The following is a 24,042-nucleotide window of genomic DNA, read 5'->3' as shown; positions in this document are numbered from 1 at the left end:
CTCACTATGTCGCCCAGGCTGGAGTGCAGTGGCCGGATCTCAGCTCACTGCAAGCTCCACCTCCCGGGTTCCCGCCATTCTCCTGCCTCAGCCTCCCAAGTAGCTGGGACTACAGGCGCCCACCACCTCGCCTGGCTAGTTTTTTGTATTTTTAGTAGAGACGGGGTTTCACTGTGTTAGCCAGGATGGTCTCGATCTTCTGACCTCGTGATCCGCCCGTCTCGGCCTCCCAAAAAGATGGTGTTTTAACTGATGGGGGAGTTGATGCTGTTTGAAACCTTCTCCAGGTGATTCTAATGGGTCATCAGGGCTGGGAATCACTGGCCTAAAGTAGAAGCACCTAATTGAATGGGACAATAAATGCTTGCTGAAACGGATTAAGTACTCAGTACTTTAAAACCAATGCTCTTGGTCGGGCACAGTGGCTTGTGTCGGTAATCCCAGCACTTCAGGAAGCAGAGGTGGGTTGATCACTTGAGGTCAGGAGTTCAAGACCAACCTGGCCAACATGGTGGAACTACTAAACCTATTGTCTCTACTAAAAATACAAAAATTAGCTGGGCGTGGTGGGGGACACCCATAGTCCCAACTTCTCAGGAGGCTGACACAGGAGAATCGCTTGAACCTGAGAGGCAGAGGTTGCAGTAAGCCAAGATCATACCACTGTGCTCCAGCTGGGATGACAGAGTGACTCTGTCTCAAAAAAAAAAAAAAAAAAAAAAATCAATGCCCTCATCTGCACAGCATCCATGAAAGAATCTTCCTTTGGTCTTTAACCTTCCTCAGATGCTATCTCCTTCTCCAGACCTACTTGTCTCTAAAGAGGAGAAGCTGCTCAAAGTTTCTATTTCTTCTACTTCTTAATCCATCTCAACCAACAGTCATGATCTCCATCCTTCCGAAACTGATCTTACCAAGCCTCAATCAGTAATTCATTTACTATACCTTAATATGTAATTTATAACTAATACATAACATTAATGTATATTGAAGACCTACCTGAAGACTGCAGTGGGTCATAAGAAGGGCTATTGAATGCCTGAGTCTCTAGGAATTGATAAGATTATAGAGTTGAACAAAGATTTTAAAATTACCTTGTCCTGTGCTTCTCAAGTTAATTTCACGTAGAGTGACATATCTCTTTACTTGGGAAGCTTATTTGAAATGTCAGTAGGTAATAAAAGAGAGGGTAGGGCTACTTTGTGCGGTATTGGTGGTGGGGACAGGGCCCTGATTGCTGGGTTCTGTCCACCTTTCTGTCCACTGTTCCCTCAGAGATAGTCCTTAGAGATTTCCACAGACCCTCTGCATCTCTGCAAAGGAGAGTTTGGAAACTACCCATCTAGTCTTGATCCCTTTCAGATACAGCACAGGATATGTCTGCCACCTTAAGAAGCTTCTAAGTTTTTTTTTTCTTTTTTTCTTCTTTTGAGATGGGGTGTCACTCTGTCGCCCAGGCAGCCTCCGGAGTAGCTGAGACTACAGGCACCCGCCACCATGCCCAGCTAATTTTGCTGAGACTACAGGTGCCTGCTGCCACGCCCAGCTGATTTTTGTATTTTTAGTAGAGTCAGGGTTTCACCATATTGGCCAGGCTGGTCTTGAACTCCTGACCTTGTGATCCCCCAACCTTGGCCTCCCAAAGTGCTGGGATTACAGGCGTGAGCTACCACCCCCAGCCACTTCCAGGTTTTATAAATAAAACACCTGTTAGTGTTAAAAAACATAACGTATGAGCTCACACTTACAATGTGTTTATTACGTGGTAGTCACCTTTCTATGTCACATGTAGTGACTTGTTTGGTCTCACAACAGTACTGTGACTGCAGTTATTATCACTTCCATTTTATGGATGAGGACACAGAAGCATGAGGCTTTAATTTGCCTGCCAGTCACAGCTGGGGAATGCACTTATGTACCCCTGTTCTTAACTGGTAACACTTTGCCTTGTATTAATATATACAAGGATTCTGTCTGGTAGCCTGCACCACACATACACCATGTCTTTGTGCATATACATTATTTAACCAATAGATCTTTAGTACTGGTGGCTCATTATTCATTAGTGGCAGATACTGGAGATACTGGAGTTAACACCATGTGAGGAAGACAGACAACACACCTGTAAACAAATAAGGAAATAAGATGATGCAGAAAGGGAAGTGCAATGCAGAACATATGAGAGGGTGAAGCCACAGGAGTTACCAGGATGACAGTGCATCTTACTTCCTACAGGCTTGCTAGAACCTTGCCGCTCAAAGGGTGGCCCGCAGCCGGGGAGGATCAGTGTCATACGAAACATTCTTTATTGTTAGAAATAAAGAATCTCGGGAACCACGAGACCTACCCTAGTATCAGAATCTGCATTTTAAGAAGCTTCCCAAGTGATTCATGTGCACATTAAAATGTGAGGGGCACTGAACAGCAGAGGGCACGTTTCTGTTGCTAGCAGCCAAGATTCATTCTTTCTCTTCCCCCGCCCATTCAGACACACACACAAACACATACACAATATACGTACATAAATAAAAAATATGGACTTTGCATTTTGAAATGTTATATTGTAACATAAGAACATTCCTGGCCAGGCATGGTGGCTCATGCCTGTAATCCCAGCACTTTGGGAGGCCGAGGCCAGTGGATCACAAGGTCAGGAGTTTGAGATCAGCCTGGCCAATATGGTGATACCCCATCTCTACTAAAAATACAAAAATTAGCTGGGCGTGGTGGTGAGCGCCTGTAGTCCCAGCTCAGGAGGCCAAGGCAGGAGAATCACTTGAACCTGGGAGGCAGAGGTTGCAGTCAGCTGAGATCGCACCACTGCACTCCAGCCTGGGTGACAGAGCGAGACTCTGTCTCAAAAACAAACAAAAATTTCCTAATTTTATTTGCAGTGTATTCTCAGAAACTTCATCATTTAAAAACAGTATGTTGTCATTAGACTAATGATATAATTGGGGGTAATATTACTGATTCAACATGAAATAATTCATAGTGCTGACTAAAAAGAACGTAAAAGAAAAACTAAGTGAAATTTCTATATATCCTTTTAAAATATGAAATTTAATGCTTCAACTCCAATAAAATGAGTAAAAAATACATTGTAAATTTAAATATAATAAATATATACATATATAAATTAAATATATAAATATATAATTAAATATGTATAAATAAAATGAGTAAAAAATACACTGTAAATATACAGAACTTCAATTTGCTATAAAAAAGATACATAGTATATAAATATTACTCCAGTGTAAATTTGCTTTAAATAAGGATGCCAATTATAAGCATTATTTAAACATTAATTAAATGACTATGTTTGCATTTTGATGAGAAAATTCATAATTTTCCAGGCTACTTTTACTCATTATTTTTACTAAATTTTTAGTATTTTGGATACATAGTAGGTGTTTTTATTTATGGGGTTCATGAAGTGTTTTCATACAGGCATCAATGTGAAATAATCACATCATGGAGAACGCAGGATCTATCCCCTCAAACATTTATCCTTTCAGTTAAACCACCCACTGAAACTCTTAGTTATTTTAAAATGTACAACTAAGTTATTGACTAGAGTCACCTGTTGTGCCATCAAATAGGTGTTATTCCCACTACTTTATTTGTACCCATTAACTATCTCCACCTCCCCCACCCGCCATTACCCTTTCTAGCCTCTGGTAACCATTTTTCTGCTCTCTCTGTCCATGAGTTCAATTGTTTTTATTTTCAGATCCCACAAATAAGTGAGAACATGTGACATTTGTCTGTCTGTTGTCCAGGCCACATTTAAAAACCATCTAGTTTTATTTAAACACATACAACCTTTTTCTCTGAGGACAAGTAACACACAGAATCATCCTGATTATCTTAGAGTTTTCAGAAACTACTACTCAGAGTACTGAGGTGTTATTTCAGTAAAGGTTGGTGGCACTTTTCTTACTAAAAACACTTAGAAAATAGAAACCACCCAAAATATCCCTACTTGGCACTGTCCAGCCTTTTCAGTTGCCTCAGATTTTGTATAGCAAAGGTCAAACAGAAGCCACTGGGGGAAGAAGAAAAAAAAAAGAACTACAAAGGGACTCAAAAAAAGCCAGCTGAACAGTCATCATCTCAAACAATAATCCCAGTTTGCCTAGTACTTTCCTGGTTTTAGCACTGACAGTCTCAATTCACAGGAACCCTCTCAGTTCCTGGAAAACTGGAATGGTTGGGCTTTCTATCCCCATCCAAATCTCATCTTGAATTGTGATTCCCATCATCCCCATGTGGCAAAGGAGAGACTAGGCGGAGGGATCATGGGGCCATCTCTCTCATTCTGTTCTCGCGATAGTGAGTGAGTTCTCACAAGATCTGATGGTTTTATAAGGGGCTCTTTCCGCTTTGCTCAGCACTTCTCCTTCCTGCCACCTTGTGAAGAAGGTCCCTTGCTTCGCCTTCACCTTCTGCCATAATTGTAAGTTTCCTGAGGCCTCTCCAGCCATCCTGAACTGTGAGTCAATTAAACCTCTTTCCTTTATAAATTACCCAATCTCAGGCACTTCTTTATAGCAGTATGAAAATGGACTAATATAGTCACTAAAGATTAATTTTCAAAAATGGGTTTCACAGAATTGTGACACAATATTGGGTTTTATTTTGCTGCTTGCAAATAAAATCCTCCCAAAATATTAAAACTCAACACCAAAGAGTATCAAACGTTAATTTAATAGTATCAAATGAATAGAACATGTGTTTGATAAAAAGAAAAACAGAAATTGCCATTGCCTTTGTCTTCCCTTTCTTAATATTGTGTTTAGCCTGTTCCGGAGAAAGCAGAAAAACAGACATTGCCTTTATAATTCACTAGACCACTGAGCTCCAAAATGGAAGTAAATGAAGCCAATATTAACAATTCCATTTTTAATGATTTTAGTGTTCCTAAAACTGAATAATAGAAATTATGCTTTACTGATGTGTAATATACAGATTGATACTAATGTCTTCAGTGGACCAGTAAGTCAGAATGCATAGTTCTGGAGGGAGGATGGGGTGACATCGGTTCCTTCTGCCATTGGTTTATTTCTGAGACTCTTAGGATGTATTATCAGTGACATACTATAGGAGGTCATCTTTGTGTTAATTTATAAAAATGAGACCTTTGAATATGTGATCCTTTTTGAGATGGAGTGTATTAATCAGCTTTTACTGTGTAACAAAGCACTTGAAAACTCAGTGGTTTGAAATAACAACTTTTATTCTTTTTTTTTTTTGAGATGGAGTTTCACTCTTGTTGCCCAGGCTGGAGTACAATGGTGCCATCTTGGCTCACTGCAACCTCTGCGTCCTGGGTTCAAGTGATTCTCCTGCTTCAGCCTCCCGAGCAGCTGGGATTACAGGCATGTGCCACCACGCCCGACTAATTTTTTAAATTTTTAGTGGAGACAGGGTTTCTCCATGTTGGTCAGGCTGGTCTTGAACTCCCAACCTCAGGTGATCCACCCGCCTCGGCCTCCCAAAATTGCTGGGATTACAAGCGTGAGCCAACATGCCCTGCCAACTTTTACTCTTTCTCATGATTCTGTGTGAAGCCTGAAGGAAATTTGAGTGGTTCTTCTGATGTCCTTGTTTGAGGTGGGTTAATCTAGGATGACTTGATTACTTTATTAGTAAGTATGGTGGGCTGGGAGTGCTGGGACAGTCCCCTGTGCCACCTGATCTCTCATCCTCGACCAGACTAGTCTAGATTTCTTTTATTCTTTTTTTCTTTTTGAGATGGAGTCTTACTCACTCACAATTGGATAAATATTAGGTTGGTGCAAAAGTAACTGTTTTTTTCTATCAAAAGCAATAACGAAAACCGTAATTACTTTTGCATCAACTTAATATACTATCCAATGGAAAACAGTTATCAGGACATTATCTATAGCATACTACCTTTACATAATATAAATTCTGGTCCCTATATCTCAATGTGTCACTGAGTTTTGCAGTTTTGGTAGGTCACATAATAGAAATGAAAGGGTTAGCTTAAATATCGAACTTGTAACACAAATAGCTTTTTTAGACATATTAAAACTTTTACTAAAAAGAAAAAAAGATTTAAACATTGTGTTAGGATGGATATAGCAAATTATGTATTTTATGTTTTCAGTGAATTTTCCTATGGACTTTTCTAGTTTTCTTTTCCCCCCCATTGATTAAATTAAAACCTCTATATTATCCATGAGTGCCTTACCAGAAGTCCTGGTGCCTAGAAATTATTTATATAATGAATAACAGCTGCCATTTTTGAATACTTATCAGGGGTAGAGATTGTGCTAAGGACTTTATATTCATTTCCTCATGTAATTAGAAGAGTTAGAAGAGAAAGGAAGGCAATCACCACAGAGAGGAAGGCAATCACCAGGAAGAGGTGTTATCCATAAAGTAGGAATGAGAAAGGGAAAGATAAAATGATGTTATTTATTTTCCTTGTGTTTTTTGACTTTGTTTTTTTTAGAGCAGTTTTAGGTTCACTGCAAAATTGAGAGGAAGGTATAGAGATTCCCCATGTATCCCCACCCGACACATGCATAGCCTCCACCATTATCGACATCCCCACCAGAGTGGTGCATTTGTTGCAGTCGATAAACCTGATTGACACATCATTATATCACCCAGAGTCCATAGTTTACATTCAGGTTTACTGTTGGTGTTCTGCATTCCATGAATTTGGACAAATATATAATGACATGTTTTCCATGGTTCTTTGAAGAGCATTCATACTGCTTCATTAAAATATATTTCTTTTTATATTGTATTTTTCTTAATTGAAACACTTATAAACATTTTGTCATTTAGCTGCAATTTCATTCAATTTAAAATGCATTTCATCTTCATAAGTAATTTATAGTTTAAATTTAAAATATTACCTTTTAAAATGATAATCTTTAATATACAGTGAAAGCTTAAGTTTTTAGCATAGTAGATAGTATAACTAGAGCTTGGTGATTAACACTAAGCTAGTGAATGAAATACTTTATTAAGGAAATACATAATTATAAAATATTAATTTATCTCTTAAAATTTGAAGTACTAAGTTTTATTCCTCATAATTACTTGTATTTTTCCCAATTGAATACTTCTACTTTTTAAAGAAAGGTATAACTCTGTGTTGAATATTATAATTCACTGACAGTCATCATATACTTTTTAAAGACTGAGCCTGTTAACATGATTTTAATAAAAATCAGGAGAGTGAAAATTTGAACTAAAAACAGATTCCAGCTTTCTCCAACATCTTTATCACTTTCCTTATGGGGCAGTGTTAAATGCATCTTATTCTCTTCAATTTTTCCTTACTGAGTTTAAAGTAATGACAAATAGCAAATCTTAAATGTGACTTCAGTATATACTAAGTGTTGCATATTGACTGACTCCTGTTCATTTATTTCTCATGTTGGATATTTGCATAAGCATGTAACATAGAGCTATTAGGAAGGCTGGAGAAGGTTCCAATCAGGAGATGAATTTTGAGCTGGTCTTGAAAGCAAGTAATGAGTAAAAAAGAGATGAGGTGGATGACTTTGGGTACAATTCCATTCAGGATGAAATGATAGCAGGTGAAAAAGTACAGAGCTAATTTTCTCTGTAAAGCAATAGACAACTGAAAAAATAAAATTTCAAAACAATACCAGTTACAATACCATCAACCGTCATACCATATTAAGAATAAATTTAGCCAAATGTGTGGTAGGCAATTTTTGTATATCAGTTTTGTATTCTCTGACCTCATTAAATTCACTTGTTAATTCTAGTAAGTTAAAATTTTTTTCTTAGGATTTTTCTACAGAAAAGAACATATCAACTATTAATATGAAGTCTTCTGTCTACTTTTTAATTTATTTATGTATTTTTGCCTTATCAAACTGACTGTTACCTCCAGTATAGCACAAACTACAAAACGTTGCAGAGAATAAGTAAAATATATCTAATATAAAATATATTTAAATAAGTATTGAAATATACCATGTTTATACATTGGCAGATTCAAGACTGTTAGGATATCTATTCTCTCCCAAATATAAATTTAACACTATTCTAAATAAAATCTCAGCATACTTAAAAAAAATCTAGAAGCCAATTCTAATATATTTATGGATTGCTGAAGACCCAGAATGTGCATATTCTGAAAAAAAATTTTATTAGGGAATTCACACACCTGATTTCAAGGTATACTTTTAAAGTTTCTATAATTGAGACAATACGGCATTAGTAAAAGGAGAGACAACTAGATCTAAGAAAAAAAATAGCATCTAGAAGTTGTTCCATAGTTCCACAGTAATCAATTTTTGGCAAAGTGCCAAAGTAAATTAATAGGAAAAGAACAATTTCAACAAATGATGTGGAACATCTGTATATCTGCATGGGAAAATAAATTAACCCTGACCTCTGCCTCGTAACATCCACAACATTTTCTAAGATGGGAAGTAGACCTCAGTGTAAAAGCTAAAATGTTAAACTTCCAGAAGCATAGGAGAACGTCTTTGTGCTCTTGCCACTGCCATCAATTTTTAGGCTAGGACACAAACACTACCTATAAAAAGAAAAACTGGTAAGTGGGACTTCAGAACAATACATCACTAAGATAATTAAAAGGCAGAATAAACAAGAATAAAATATTATCTCTCTTGCTGTCTCTTTGTGTGTGTGCACATGTGTGTGTGCAAGCATGTGCATCCTGAATCCAGAATACATAAAGAACTCTTAAAAATCAAGAATAAGATTATAAACAGGCAGTAACACATAGGCAAAGACTCAATAGATACTGCACAAAAGAAAATATAGGAATGGCCAATAAATACATGAAAAGGTAACAAGGTGTTCAACATTATTGGTTGTCAGTGAAATGGAAATACATCTCCATGAGACTACATTTCTTTTTTGAAACGAGGTTTTTTTCAGGCTCAGTGCAACCTAGACCTCCAGAGCTCAATCAGTCCTTTTGCATCAGCCTCCTAAGAAGCTGAAACTATAGCCTGGCTAATTTTCGTATTTTTTGTAGAGACAGGGTTTTGCCATTTTGCAGGATGGTCTCAAACTCCTGGGCATAAGCAATCCTCCTGCCTTGGCCTCCCAAAGTGCTGGAACTACAGGCATGAGCCAACACACCTGACTGAGAACATGTCATACCCACTAGAATGACTAGTGTTTAAAAAATGGACAATATAAGAGGTACAGGGAATGTGGAGCTCACACATTGCTGATAGGAGTGTAAACTGTCACAAAACTTTAGAAAACAGTTCGGGATTTCTCATAAAGTTATAAATACACCCTTTAATCCCAGCACTTTGGGAGGCAGAGGTGGGCGGATTGCCTGAGGTCAGGAGTTCGAGACCAGCCTGGACCAGCATGGTGAAACCCCATCTCTACTAAAAATACAAAAATTAGCTGGGTATGGTGGCACGTCCCTGTAATACCAGCTACTTGGGAGGCTAAGGCACTAGAATTGCTTGAACCTGGGAGGTGGAGGTTGCAGTGAGCCAAGATCATGCCACTGTACTCTAGCCTGGATGACAGAGCAAGACTCTATCACAAAAAGAAAGGGATGAGGGCTATGTCCAGCAATCCCACTGCTAGGGAAATGAGGGAAATAAAAAATGTTCATAAAAAATATTATATATGAATATAACAGTTTTATCTGTAATAGTCTAAACCTGAAACAACCCACATGTCCTTCAGTAGGTGAATGGATAAACAAATTTATGGTACAAACAAACGAATATTTCTCAGCAATAAAATGAATGAACTATTGACACACACAATAATGTGGGTGAATCCATACTTTCCAATTCTTTTAATTGAGGCTTGAGAACAGCAAAAATTAAGCCAGGGTCAAAGAAATCGGATCAGGTGTTGCTTGGAGGAGAGGGAGGATAAGTCATGGTAAAGGGGCATGAGAGAATTTTCTGACATGATGGGAATGTTCTATCTCATGATTGGGGTTGCACATGTATATACATTTGTCAACTCACAGAACTGTACACTTAAAATTTGTGCAGTGAGTAGTGTAATAAATTTTACACTGACTAACCCAATTAAGAGATTGAAAAAGCCACAGAATGAGAAAAAAAATCTAAAAGACATATATCTCTAAGTTATATATTTTCAAAATCTTCTTGGAACTCATTAAGAAAAATACAGACAGTCAAATGAAAAAAGTCAAATGACTTGAGCAAGACCTCACACGTCGGGGTTTTCAAAATGGTCAATAAATTTATGAAATGTGGCTTAACATCCTGGAAATGCAGATTAAAACCACAATGAATATCATTACCCAACAACCAGAATGGGTAAAACTTCAAAAACTGACAGTGTCACGTGTCGTCGTGGATGTGAAATACTTGGAACTCTCATACACCACTCGCTGGAATGTTAATTGAAGAACTGTTTAGGAAAGTTGTTGGGCAGTATCTGTGAATGCTGATCCTCTGCACACCCTTTGATCTAGTAATCCCATTCCTAGTTTTATACCCAAAACAAATGTCAATCTAAATGTACCAGGAAACATTTGCAAGTATGTTCACGGCAACTTTATTCATGACGGCCTCAAACATGCCTACCAACTATACAATGGATACATGCACTGTGGTACATTCATACACAGCAAAGAAATATGGATATTGTTACTACTCCTAATAACAGGGATAAATTTTGCAAAAAAAAAAAAAAAAAAAAGCCAGACACAAGATTATATATTGTATAATTCTACTTCAAAATTAACTTAAACTTACATGAAGTTCAAAAAGCTGGCAAAACTAATCTGTGGTGTTTGGTTGCTGAATAATGGTTATCTTTTAGGGACACAGGTAATTATTGGTAAGTGACACCAGGGAGTCATCTGGGATAAGAGAAAAGTTCTACATATTGATTAGGTGGTGTTTACATAGGTGTATTCACTTTGTAAAAAAAATTAAGTTTTATACTTACAATTTATGTATCTTTCTATATGCATGTTTCATTTTAATAAAAGATTTATATTAAAATGAAAGAAATAATGAAGGCCCGAAGTAATGTTAATAGAAGGGGAGAAAAGTGCCCGATTTTAAGGATATTTCAGAAGTAAATTCCATAGGATTTAGTGATTGATTGGTTTTGAGGAATCCAGATGAAACAGAGATGAGAAGAAGCTAACGTGGTGGAAGAGGGTGATATCATCAATGGAGACTGAAAATATAAGCAATGAAGGAGTTTGAGGCGAGGAACGAGATGGAGTGATGGAGGAAGTAGGATCATAAAATGGATGTACAGAATTAAGAAACTTTGGGACTATGGTTTTGTCTGGGGCAACTGAAAGTAAAGATCTGCTGGGCATGGTAGCTCATACCTGTAATTCCAGCATTTTGGGAAGCTGAGGGAGTGTGGATAGCTTCAGTGCAGGAGTTTGAGACCAGCCTGGCCAATATGGTAAAACCCCGTCTTTATGAAATACAGAAAAATTAGCTGGGCATGGTGGTGCATGCCTGTAGTCACCTACTTGGGAGGCTGAGGCAGGAGAACGACTTGAGTCCGGGAGGTCAAAGTTGCAGTGAGCCGAGATTGCGTCACTGCACTCCAGCCTGGGTAACAGAGAGAGACTCTGTCTCAAAAGAAGAAAAGTAAAGATCTGAAAGCTTAGAAATAGGTTAGGGAGGGGGATATTGTCTTTCCATCATTATTTTATGAGGTAGTTTGCCATAACTATCAGATGAGGTATTTAGGTCATCCTTTCTTGCCGATTTCACCTTGGTTTTATTCTACACTTTGGTCTAGTATGTAAGCTTGTTTTTTTTTTTTTTTAATCTGATTCTTCTGATTGCTTTCTCCATATGTACAACCTCATCTGTTTTAAATGGATTGGATGGAGAGTTCAAACCTCATCTGACTTCCTGCACTAAAGCTCTTGTTTGTTTGGAATACAATTTGGGAGTGTTATCTCCTTATCTAAGTAATGTTTATGGTTGTGTAATAATTCCATTCTAAATTTGTTTGCATTGTACTATAAGATGCCTTTTTCTGTGCTTGGGGTTTGTATTAGTCCATTCTCATACTGTTAATCAAGACATACCTGAGTGGCTGGACACGGTGGCTCACACCTGCAATCCCAGCGCTTTGGGAGGCCGAGGCAGGTGGATCAGCAGGTCAGGAGATCGAGACCATCCTGGCTAACATGGTGAATCCCCGTCTCTACTAAAAACATACAAAAAAAAAAAAAAAAATTAGCTGGGCGTGGTGGCAGGTGCCTGTGGTCCCAGCTACTTGGGAGGCTGAGGCAGGAGAATGGCGTGAACTCGGGAGGCGGAGCTTGCAGTGAGCTGAGATCGCACCACTGCATTCCAGCCTGGGTGACAATGTGAGACTCTGTCTCAAAAAAAAAAAAACAAAAACAAAAAACAAAAAACCCGAGAATGGGTAATTTATAAAGAAAAGAGGTTTAATTAACTCACAATTCCACATGGCTGGTGAGGCTTCACAATCATGGTGGAAAGCAAAGGAGAAGCAAAGGCACATCTTACATGGCATAGGCAGAACATGTACCAGGGAACTCCCCTTTACAAAACCATCAGATCTCATGAGACTTATTCACTATCACAACAACAGCAAGATCTGCTGGGCATGGTAGCTCATACCTGTAATTGAGGTATTACAGCAAGGGAAAAAACCCACCCTCATGATTCAATTACCTCCTACCAGGTCCTTCCCACTACATGTGGGGATTATTACAATTCAAGGTGAGATTTGGGTGGGGACATAGCCAAACCATATCAAGGTTTGTTGAGTTTCTTGGCTATATATGTTTATGGATTTCATCACATTTGGAAAAATTCTTCAGCCATTATTTAAATTTTTTAAATATTCTCTCCCATCCTTTGGGAACTCCAATTACATGTATGTTAGGCTGCCTGAGATTGTCTCACAGTTAAGCGATGCTCTGTTCATTTTTTTTCAGTTGTTTATTCAATTTCGTTTTGGAGAGTTTCTATTGCTGTGTCTTCACATTAGTCCTTTCTTTTGTGGTACAGTCACAAATTGATACTTCTCAGCAATAAAATGAATGAACACATAATACACACAATAATGTGGGTGAATCCATACTTTTAAATCCATAGTTTTGAATCCATATAGTGTCTAATGTGCTGTTAATCTCATACAACAGATGGAATTTTTATTTAAGACATTGTACTTTTTATTTCTAGAAGTTGGATTTGGGTCACTTTAATATATCCAAGTCTCTACTAAAAATGTTTCATCTTTCTGCTGCCTCCTTGTACATATGGAATATAGTTACAATGGAAATAGAGTTACAATATAGTTTTAATGTCCTTGTCTACTAATCCTGTCAGTTGTAGATCCATCATTTCTGGATCAATTTCTATTGATTTTTTCTTACATTATGTGTTGTCATATTTTTCTGCTGCTTTGTGTGCCTGGTAATATTTGGTTGGATGTTGTTCATTGTAAATTTTATCTTGTTGGGGTTATTGATATTTTTGTATTTCTGTAAATATTTGAGTTTTATTGGGATGCAGTTATGAAAACAGTTTGAGCCTTTCAAACTTTTGCCTTTAGGGCTAATTTTGCCCCATTACTGAAACAATACTCTTCTGAGTACTCTATCCAGTGCTTCATGAATGAGGTTTTCCACTGTGGCTGGAAGACACCTGAACTATTCCCTATCTTGTTTGAGCTCCAGTATTTGCTTCCTTTGTTCCTTTTAGGTGGTTCTTTGCCTATCCATCAACTTTGCCTCACAAGCATGCAGTGAACGTTATTAAGCTGGAGACATGAGGGGGGCTGTCTGCAGATCACTGGAGTTCTCTCTGAAACTCCCTTTCTTCAGCATTCTTCTCTGCAAATTCTGGCTGCCTTGGTTTTTCCAGATGACCAACTCTAGCTTCTTAACTCTGGTTGACCATGAGGCTCCACTTGGGTTTCCTCTCTTCAGGCAGTAATCTGGGACACCCATAGAACTCATTTTATTTGTTTTCCCACTCTCAGGGAACACTGTCCTGTGTTGCTAGAATCCAATCAAAACACCATTGTTTCATTTTCTTTTTTCTGATTTTTTAGTTGTTTCCAGTGGGAGGGTGTATTCGTTCTTGCACTGCTATAAATAAATATATAAAACTGGGTAATTTATAAAGAAAAGTTTAATTAGCTCACAGTTCCACAGGCTGTACAGGAAGCATAGCTGGGGAGGCCTCAGGAAACTTACAATTATGGTGGAAGGGGAAGGGGAAGCAGGCATGTCTTGACATGTTCACAGCAGGAGGAAGGGAAAGAAGGGGGAGGTGCCACGCACTTCTTAACAACCAGATCTCATGAGAACTCACTATTACAAGAATAGCAAGGGAGAAATCCACCTCCGTGATCCAGTCACCTCCCATCAGGCCCCTCTTCCAACACTGGAGATTACAATTTGACATGAGATTTGGGCGGAGATGCAGAGCCAACCCATATCAGAGGGTAAACCTTGTTTCTATTACCCTATCTTGGTCATAAGCAGAAATCCAGATGTGTTCTGCAAACACATTTTTTCTTTCTGTTTTCTCCCATTGGTACTTAGTCTCATAAATCTGAGAGATTTGTATTTATGAAGAGGTAGTAAATGGGTCACACCTGTGACTTTCTTCCTCAGGGAATCAAAGGAAGTCATTCCTTACATTTAATTATCTCCTATCATTGAATTCTATCTGTGTGACTGAAACTAATTCTTGAAAAAATGTTTAGTTCCAGTCCTCCTCTTTCTTTTTTAATGCCTTTCAGCTGTTCCTAATACTGTCTGATGGAAACACTGAAGTTACACTGAGGCTGTTCAGCATCAGTGGCCAAGAGCACAGATATTGGCATCAATCAGAGCTGGATCTGCATCTTGGCACAACTGCTGAATAATCATAACATTCCTTGAGCTCTTACTACCTGGCCAGGCAAGGTGTGATGGGCCTTTATATGAACGATTTCAATGAGTATTCACAACAATCCTACCTAATAGCATAGTTGGCGTTATTATTATGAGTTACAACATGGAGATCTGCAACAGCAGTCAGTGTGTCTGAGTTGAATCCTGGCATTACCCCTTACTATCTTTGCATTATTGAGGAAGTTCTTTAACCTCTTCAAGCTTTGGACTCTTCATTTGCAAAGTGGGAATAATATCTTCCTCATGTGCTGTAAGGACTGTAAAAGAAAAAATATATAAAGTGCTTAGCACAGTGATTGCTGCACATGAGTGCTCAATAAAAGGTGACTAGATGCATTATTTTTCTGTGAAACATTGAGAATAAAAGGGATGTTGCCTTGTAGCTTTCAAACAAAGACTTTTTGGAAACTCGATAAAGAGGCCATGAGAATGCACCTCCTAGACATAACAGGGCATAGTAGAAGGCCATTTGTAATTGGCCTATGGCACCAGCTACTAAATTTTGAAATGCATGGGTACATCTGCTTGAGGCTTGAGGCTATATCTCCCATGAGCTGCTCCATGCCAGTGATGCAGTGTAGTGGGGATACAAAGGCAGACGTATTCATAGAGCCATGGGACTCCTACCAGAGTCCACTTAGGCTCAAGGACTTTCTGCTAACTTTGTTGAACCTTCGTTAGACTGCACTGTATTTCTGCGATGCTTCCATGCAATCTTCTCTCTTTGCTTGAGATTAGGCTTGCAGTGGAGTCTTATTGCTCTACTCACTATTTCCTTTTACACAGGCATTCCTTCTAATCAATTCCTTGCATGTTTAATCCTGTTCTAGGTGTTGGCTTGTTAGAGGACCTGGACTAACACACTTGAGTTCTTGTTCAGTTTACCTTAGCAATCATGCTAATTGGAACTTGCAAAGGGTTTTTCCTGGTCCCTATCTTGGGAAAATGATGTTCACCACTATTTTCCTTAGAAGTTTCTCTTCATTCCTCCAATGGTTCCTTGACTTCATTCATTTGATTTCCCACCATATTTTAACAGTGAGGGTTACCTCCTGTCACCCTTCTTTGATTTTCCTTCCAGCCACCTATATGTAGTAATTCATTCTTCATCGGCTCCATTTTTTCTCTCTCTCTTCCTTGCAATCTTGAATTGTAGGACGTTTAGTGAGACATCCTATATCCTTCATATATCTTTGCACTTCCTCAACTTTTAATTGCAGTCAACTTTGCAAATTTGCATAGAGATTATCTTTATATAATTAAGTTACATATAATGGAATTTTTACCTTTTTTGTGATTCTTTCTTTTAATTCTATGTTGTATATAAGTCTCCCTGCATTTAAATACTCATTCAGTTTAGTATTAGACAAATTACTTCGCTGATCCTCAAACTCCTCGCTGTGAAACAGGGATGGGCACACATGCTCCTTCTGGTTGTTGTGAAGATTAGACGATCACACATCAGTGGAACCTAGCTCTGTGCCCAGTGTTTGGCAAATGTTGGTTCATTCTTCTACCTAGGTAACACAAAATCTAAGACAGTTCTTGGTTGTATTGGTTGTATTAATAAGAAATAAAATACTACTTAAACTGAAAACATTCAAAGATAGGAAGCAGGCTCATAGAAGTTAGCACAGCTGAGGGCAAGATTTGAATTCAGATTTCCTGATCCCAGAGTGTGCATTAATTACTAATCACTTATTATAAAATAAGACAAAAAGTATCTTCACTTCTGTCTTGTCAGTGTGTTAGTCTGTTTGGGCTGCTATAACAAAATACCATAAACTGGGAGTCTTATAAAAACAGAATTTTATTTTTCACAGTTCTGGAGGCTGGGAAGTCTGAGGTCCAGAAACGGGCAGATTCTGTGTCTAGAGAGGGCCCACTTCATGGTTCATGGACGGTGCCGCCTTGCCATGTTCTCACATAGACGAAGCTAGCCAGCTCTCTGGGGCCTCTTTTATAAGTATACTAAGTGCATTAATAACTTCCTAAAAGCCCCATTTTCTAAAACCATCACCTTGGGGGTAGGATTTTCACATATGGATCTTGAGGGAACACAAACATTCAGATCATAGCAGCTGAGTTCCCCAGAAGCAGACCCTGAGACAAGGATTCATGTGCAAGTGATTTGTTATTTATTATTTTCCTCCCAAGGGAAATCAGTAAGGAAATGAAGGAAGAATAGGGAAGGAGAGGAAGCCAAACAAGGTGCAATATTGGACAAAAGTCCTGCGGAAGATAGGCGTGGCCTTATCCCACAGGGGAACTTAGAGAATAACCTGAGGCAGGGGAGCTTGGCTTTCATACTCCTCTGCGCAGCAGCTAAGCACCATCCAGAGAGAGGTAAAGTTGCAGGCATTTCTGAATCAACATGTGCAGGGGATGGGAGTGGGAAGCAGCTTCGTTAGACTGAGGGAAGTCTTCTAAAGAAGGGCTGGCCATTGGGAGCAAGAGCAGAGAGGTGCACAAAAATGGTAAAAGGGGTCTGAAGGGTCTCGGTGGATCACCAACACTGTGCACTTCAACTCCAGCCTACTCTCTGGGAGGCTGTTTTCACAGTTTTGTTTTCACTTAGAAGATGCTTATTTCAATGCACGAGCGCACACACATCCTCTATTCCAAAGGCTATCATCAAACCAGTTTATAACTGACATGTAAATTAGGGTAATATCTCTGGATAGTTTCACATTAAGGAATGATTAGTATTCCTCTTACATAACTTCAAAGCTAAAAAATCCTCAGTGCCACCATCTTCATGTTTCTTGATGCTATCTAGTCCCTTCTCAGAATCAGCAAATTAGGCTTGGGCACGACCTGATCTCTGCTTCACCCTTGCTTTTGTCTAAAATATTCTTGGCTTCTATAATAATAAAGCTAATACACGATTATGCCTATGTGCTGGTCTAAATGCTCTTTGTATGTTAACTCATTTAATATTTGCAACAAATAAGTACCAGCATAATCCGTATTTACGGTTGAAGAAATAGGCACAAATGGGTAAGTAGTAGAAGTGGGTTTCAAACACACTGGCTCTAACTGAAGTCCATGTTTGTAATCATTATGCTGAAATGCCTCTCCACGAGGGATGAATAGTCCCTCCAGAAGCAGCCTACATTGATTTCTATTCCATCTACTTTCTCATCAATGACTTCCTGTTAGCCTGAATTGAACTAATAAGTACTCCAGACTAGTAAATACTTAGTTCCTGAACTTGGTGATTCAGATAGCAGGAAGCCCAACGTAGCTTCCTTCCAGTTTCTATTCTAAGCCATCCGTGGCTTGCTTCATACTCTGTTCCAGCAGGACTCCACAGAGGCCAGGATTTTGCCATTTTTGACCGTTATAAATAAAATTTATCAAAATACCTCCTACAAATCATATGACATAATAGGGAATTAATAGACCTTTTATTAAATGATTACACATCATACTTAAAAAGGATATAACTGCATACTGTATAATATAAAACTTTAAAACATGCATATAAATTGATATAAGAAGACACTTATGTAGTCCATACAGTCAAGTTTATTTATAGGATCTTCAGGGAATGTTTCAGGTGGAGGAAAGGCCTCTTGGTCAATGAGCCTGAAGACTGCATGGCAACCTTTGCCAGCTTTTGGCCTGAAAACTCAACTTGTTCATTTGAGATAATTCCTGTTTTATATACTTTCATTTGAGATATTCCTGGTGTATCAAATGAAACAAAATCTATGAAATACTGGATTCACAAAAATACATTTTGAATATTGAATGTGGAAACATGTATTTAAAGCTTTCCTGCTTTTTGCACTTTCATAACATATTCCGTTCTTTATTTTTCTACTAATCGTGATGAATTAACAGTATCTCAGGGCCTTATTTTTGATATCTTAAAGCTGGATTTTTAATAAAAGTCTTACTGAATAGGTAACACTTGTTTCCAAAAGCTATGCTCACCTGTCAATGATTCAGAATTCCTCTCTGTCATCCTCCTGCTACTTAGCATTCAGTGCCCTCTACTGCCCTCCTTGACCACCAAATTTCTCTCACGTCGCAACAGTGGCATGGATTCTGCTCTTGATGCTTTCTTCCACTTTCCTGTCAAAACGCATTTAAATCCCAGTCGCCATGAGTATTTTTATGAGCTGCTTCTCACTAGAGTGATTACAACTGTCCTTGAATGTGGCTTAATGTTTGCCCTCTGAAAGAATTTGTATTTTAACAGAGAGCTTCTGACTATGCAAAACCTTCACCCCAAATAGTCAATCTTTAAGGGATTTCGGGCACCAATTACAAAGGAATAAGGGCACAGACTGATCTATTTGTATCTGCTAATAGAAACATGGATTTTCATCTATCAAAAAGTGATAGAAATGTCTATGATTAATGTTTTCTTTCCTATGCCACATCATGCGGTGCTTGCACATGGTTTTATGCTTGACTTCCCATTGGTAAGGATAAAGAATCAAATTATATTAGAGCTTGTTTTTGGAAACCCAAGGGGTACATATAGTTAATTAGAGATATGCCCTCTGTTTATTTTCCCTGTTTTTCCTAAGGGATGTAAAAAACATTTTCAATAGTATTCCTTCTGGAAATCTTATTTAGCCAGTGGGTAATTTTCCAGTGTTCTAATCAATTTAAATTGATGCTTTTAGAACTGTAAGCTTAATATTCATTCTAGAGTCTCTTTTTACTTAGGTAAAATTCTCAAATTGCTAGTATAAAAAGATGTTTCCTTTTATTAAACGGGATTCAACATCTCATCACTCCTGTAGCTTCAGTTCAGAGACATGGATTTAAAATACATTTAGTTTATTTTGGCCATGTTAAGTGGATCTGCTTTTTAAATTTTATGTAATTATGACAGATGTTTTATTGATTATTCTTTCATAAAGTGCACAATAAAAGAGGCTGAGTATCAGAATAATTCCATATAATTTCACATGCTCCCCCAATGTTTTTGCAGAGCTGAAATCCATAAAATTGTTTTGAAGGATTTTAATTTCCTTTTTTTTTTGTTTGGCAGCTGTCCCATGTTTCGAAAGAGCCATTTCCTGGAACTTTGTCAGACTGTTTTTACTGGCTTATCTATATCTGTGTTTTCTTATGTGTGACCTTAGTATATCCAAGGGGAGGTAGCAATACTGAAGTCAATAATATTCTTCATAATTTCATAATAACATAACATACATCTTTTGTTCTTTTATTTCTGTCAACACTATCTTTTTTTTTTTTTTTTTTTTTTTTTTTTTTTTTTTTTTTTTTTTAGAAGGAAGTCTTGCTCTATCCCCCAGGCTGGACTGCAGTGGCGCTATCTCGGCTCACTGCAAGCTCCGCCTCCCGGGTTCACGCCATTCTCCTACCCCAGCCTCCCGAGTAGCTGGGACTACAGGCACCCGCCACCGCGCCTGGCTAATTTTTTATATTTTTAGTTGATACAGGGTTTCACCATGTTAGCCAGGGTGGTCTCCATCTCCTGACCTCGTGATCCGCCCACCTTGGCCTCCCAAAATGCTGGAATTACAGGGGTGAGCCACTGTGTCCGGCCTGTCAACACTATTATACTGTCATTCAGTGCTATTCATTTGCCAGTTTCCAGGATCATAGGTGTAGGTTGAGTGTCTGGGTCAATTTGTGCTGCTTTGACAGAATACCATAGCGGCTTGTACAACAAGCACTCATTTCTTACAGTTCTGGAGGCTGGAAGTCCAAGATCACGGTTCAGCTTGGTCAGGTTCTGCTGAAGGCTCTCTTTTGGGTTGCAGATGTCACCTTCTTGCTGTGTTTTCACATGGTGGGATGGGGGAGGGAGCTTTATGGGGTTCCTTTTATAAGGGCACTAATTCCATTTATGAGGGTTCCATTCTCAAGAACTAATCACCTTCCAAAGGCCTGACCCCGTAATATTACAATGAGGGTTAGGATTTCAACATAAGAATTTTGGTGAGACATAAACATTCCGTTTATTGCACTGAATATTTTTATAACAACCTACTTATTCCTATACAACAGAGAATGCATGACTTCAGGGTACTTAGCATGTATGTTTATACAGAATGACATGAGGGACTTGAGATTAAGAAGGGGTATCAGTTAAGACTGCATTTGGCTTCATGTCATAGAAACTCAACTCATAGGCCTCATGTCATTACAAGCTTATCTGAATAGGGTTTTCTTTCTCTGCTTTTACAAGAAGAGTCAACTCAGTAACCAGGGCTAATCAGCTGCTCAAGAAAGTCATCAAGCACCTGAGCTTCTTTCTAGCTTCCTGCTCTGCTATCATTAGCCTGTAGTTTTCACCCTCGCGATTGAAAGAAAAGAGCTCCTCCTCCAGTCATTCAAGCGAAGGTGGGCAGAGGGCATAAGCACAGCTGATTTAGTCTTTTGTTATCAGGAAAGTAAAAACTTTCCTAGAAATTGTATTGAGTCCATATTTGCTTATATGTGGTTGAGAAGGACTAGGTCACATAGCTAAGGCAATCTGGAAAGGCATGTTTTAAGTTGGTACATTGCACATTTAATCAAGATTATGTTAGAAAGGAAGGGATACTGGGTAGGCAAAGCAGTGTCTGTCACAAAGGGATTTAGGGCAAGGTAAGTGTATGGAAAATATAGCATCCCTGATCTAAAGGTCAGTCCTGAAGCTACTATGATGAATAAAGAGGGTGTTTCCATGAAGTAGGAAACACCTGAACTAGGTCACTGCAGGATTGTCATCTCACTATGATTTTGAACTTGCTGATGCAGAAACCTGAACTACAGACACATCAGCGGTGATACCAGCTTTAGGATGCATGTTCACCTGAAGCTGCAGAGGCAGGGGGAACACTGGAAAGATACTTTATTTACAATGAGGATATAGCTAACAAGTGTTTCAAATATTGATGCTTACTAACCAACCCATCTCTTCCAGTAGGTAAATGTACATGTACAGGCAAACAATTATTAGAAAGAAATCAAAGAGAAATCCAAGTTGGAAGACCTTGATAGCTAATCTAGTAGAACCAAACCATGGTAGCCTGTGCTTCCATCCTTCTCCTTTCCTGCAGGTTAACAGGGCCCAGGAGTAAAATACTGTGTCCCAGGCAGGGCAAGGGATATGATGCTCCTATTTGTACCTCTAGCTTTCCCTTTACTGGCTTTAGGAGTTAACTGCTCTTTACTACATTCACATTCTTTCCTTTGATGTGTTAATATAGTCACTCTCCTTACCCTCAAGTCTTAATCTGGTGAATCAGTCAGGGAACTGACAGGAAACAGATGGAACCATTTACAAGGATGAGGGCAGGGAACCCACCCAAGGGGCGATGCACTCTAGAGCTAACCAAAGTAGGGAAATGTCACCACCCTTAGAGTGATGTTGCTTTGACTTTAGCTGTAGGTGAGGGGGTCCTGGCAGGAGCTGGGGACTTTGGTAGAGGAATATAGCCATAGCCAACCCATGGCCTGGCAGGTAGACAGCTGAGTTCCTGTAGATATCTGCCGTTATCCGTATCAACCAGAAGTGAGGGAGCATGGGGAATCCGTGAATACCATCCTAAGAGGCCTGCCTCTTAGGGTACAGAGCAGTGTGGAGGAGGCTGGAGAGGGAATCTGGAGCAATCAAGGCTGAAAACCCAGCATCCCTAATCAATTGACTGTTCTATCTTTTCATGCTAATATCCATATCTCTCCTCTGACCCAGTAGTTCTTATTCAAGGATCAATCATTTTCCTCCCTTTCCAAAGTGCTCCCTATGTATGACATCTCAGTCCAGGGAATAGGCTGTTGTGATGACAACCTGTGTCTACGGTCTCTCCTCTAGGAGTTCAGTACTTCTCATGGTGGCCACTCAGCCCTCAGTTAGCTCACGATTCAATTATCTGGTTTATCTTTTTACTTGGATGCCAGGAAGCTACAGATAAATCTGTAGCTCATCTTTATCAAAGACACATGTTTTGCAATATGTATGTTTTAGCTTCTTTCCTGGCTCCATTTTTTTTTTCCTTCCACTTTGTTCGTTTATTCCTGTACACTTTCTTTTAATGTATACACACATTTCTCATATTGGGGCATGAATATCTCTAGGTCAGGGTTTCTCAGCCTTGGCTGTGTGGAAACTTGGGCCAGATAATTCTTTGTTCTGAATGGCAAATAATGTATCCTTATTCACAAAGTATTTTATTCATGGTCACTGTCCTGTGCGTTGTAGAATTTTTTGCAGCATCTCTGGCCTCTACCTGCTAGAGGCTAGTGCCACCCACCCCATAACAATATCTCCTGGTGGGGGGGGGGGGGGCAAAATTTGCCTCTATTGAGAATCGGAATGAGAACCTGATTGAGGACACTCAATGAAGTGGTTTATGAAGAGGTGAAGTAAAAACATGAGTCAAAATTGGCACCTCTCTTGGTTGTGCCAGTTTTGCATTAAAAAATTGAGAATACATTTATTAAAACAGGTATGTTATAGAGTAGCCTTTACTACTACCACAACTTTTCAGAATAAAAGATCAAGAGCTGCAGGTGACAATCCTTGGTGTAAACACCAACAAATACATAGAACACAGCTATCAGGTTGGATTTTTCTGTCCTTTGCAGATGTGTGACTATGGCAGAAGGTGCTGTAGGTGCTGTCTCTGATTCAGTACCAAGCATAAGCATCACTGACTCTGGAGGAAGGCAGTGGCACCAAATGTTTAGTAACTTTTCCACAGGCTTGAGCGATTGATTACATGAAGCTTTGGGCAGTCTTCTGTCACCTTTCTGGCTGGAACTCAACTTTCTTCTCCCCTCACTCCTCCCCAGTTGGATGCAAAGCAGTCAGGCTACATCCAAGATTCAGGCTACATCCAAGATTCTTTCTATCCCCAAGCATTTATATGTATGTATATGTGTATGTGTGTGTATACATATGTGCATGTGCATATATATGGTGATAAATGTATAAATATATAAAACTTAAACATTTAAATATTATAAACTATTATACATGTTAATGTTAAAAATATATGTACATATACATATATATAAAAACATTTTGCAGCATTAGCTTATGAGAGAATAATTTCTCTACTTCATTATATAAATATATGTAACAGAATGAGAGAAAATTTGTAGCACAATGAATTTCTAATGGAGGAAAATTTCAA

At 38.7% G+C, this 24,042-nt stretch overlaps 1 long non-coding RNA gene across 1 annotated transcript in view; it reads left to right on the top strand.

Moving 5' to 3' along the window:
- The window catches only part of LOC111524912, a 90,665-nt gene extending 71,974 nt beyond the window's left edge, over positions 1–18,691 (top strand). Inside the window, exon 2 of the long non-coding RNA XR_002725908.1 lies at positions 18,468–18,691. This is a non-coding gene — a long non-coding RNA (uncharacterized LOC111524912). The remainder of the gene's footprint in view (positions 1–18,467) is intronic.
- Positions 18,692–24,042: the final 5,351 nt, after the last annotated feature.

This window comes from Piliocolobus tephrosceles, chromosome 19 (assembly GCF_002776525.5).
Source record: "Piliocolobus tephrosceles isolate RC106 chromosome 19, ASM277652v3, whole genome shotgun sequence".
Classification (NCBI taxonomy): Eukaryota; Metazoa; Chordata; class Mammalia; order Primates; family Cercopithecidae; genus Piliocolobus; species Piliocolobus tephrosceles.
Note: the sequence above shows the minus strand (reverse complement) of the source record. Positions and strands in the feature narration are given on the sequence as shown.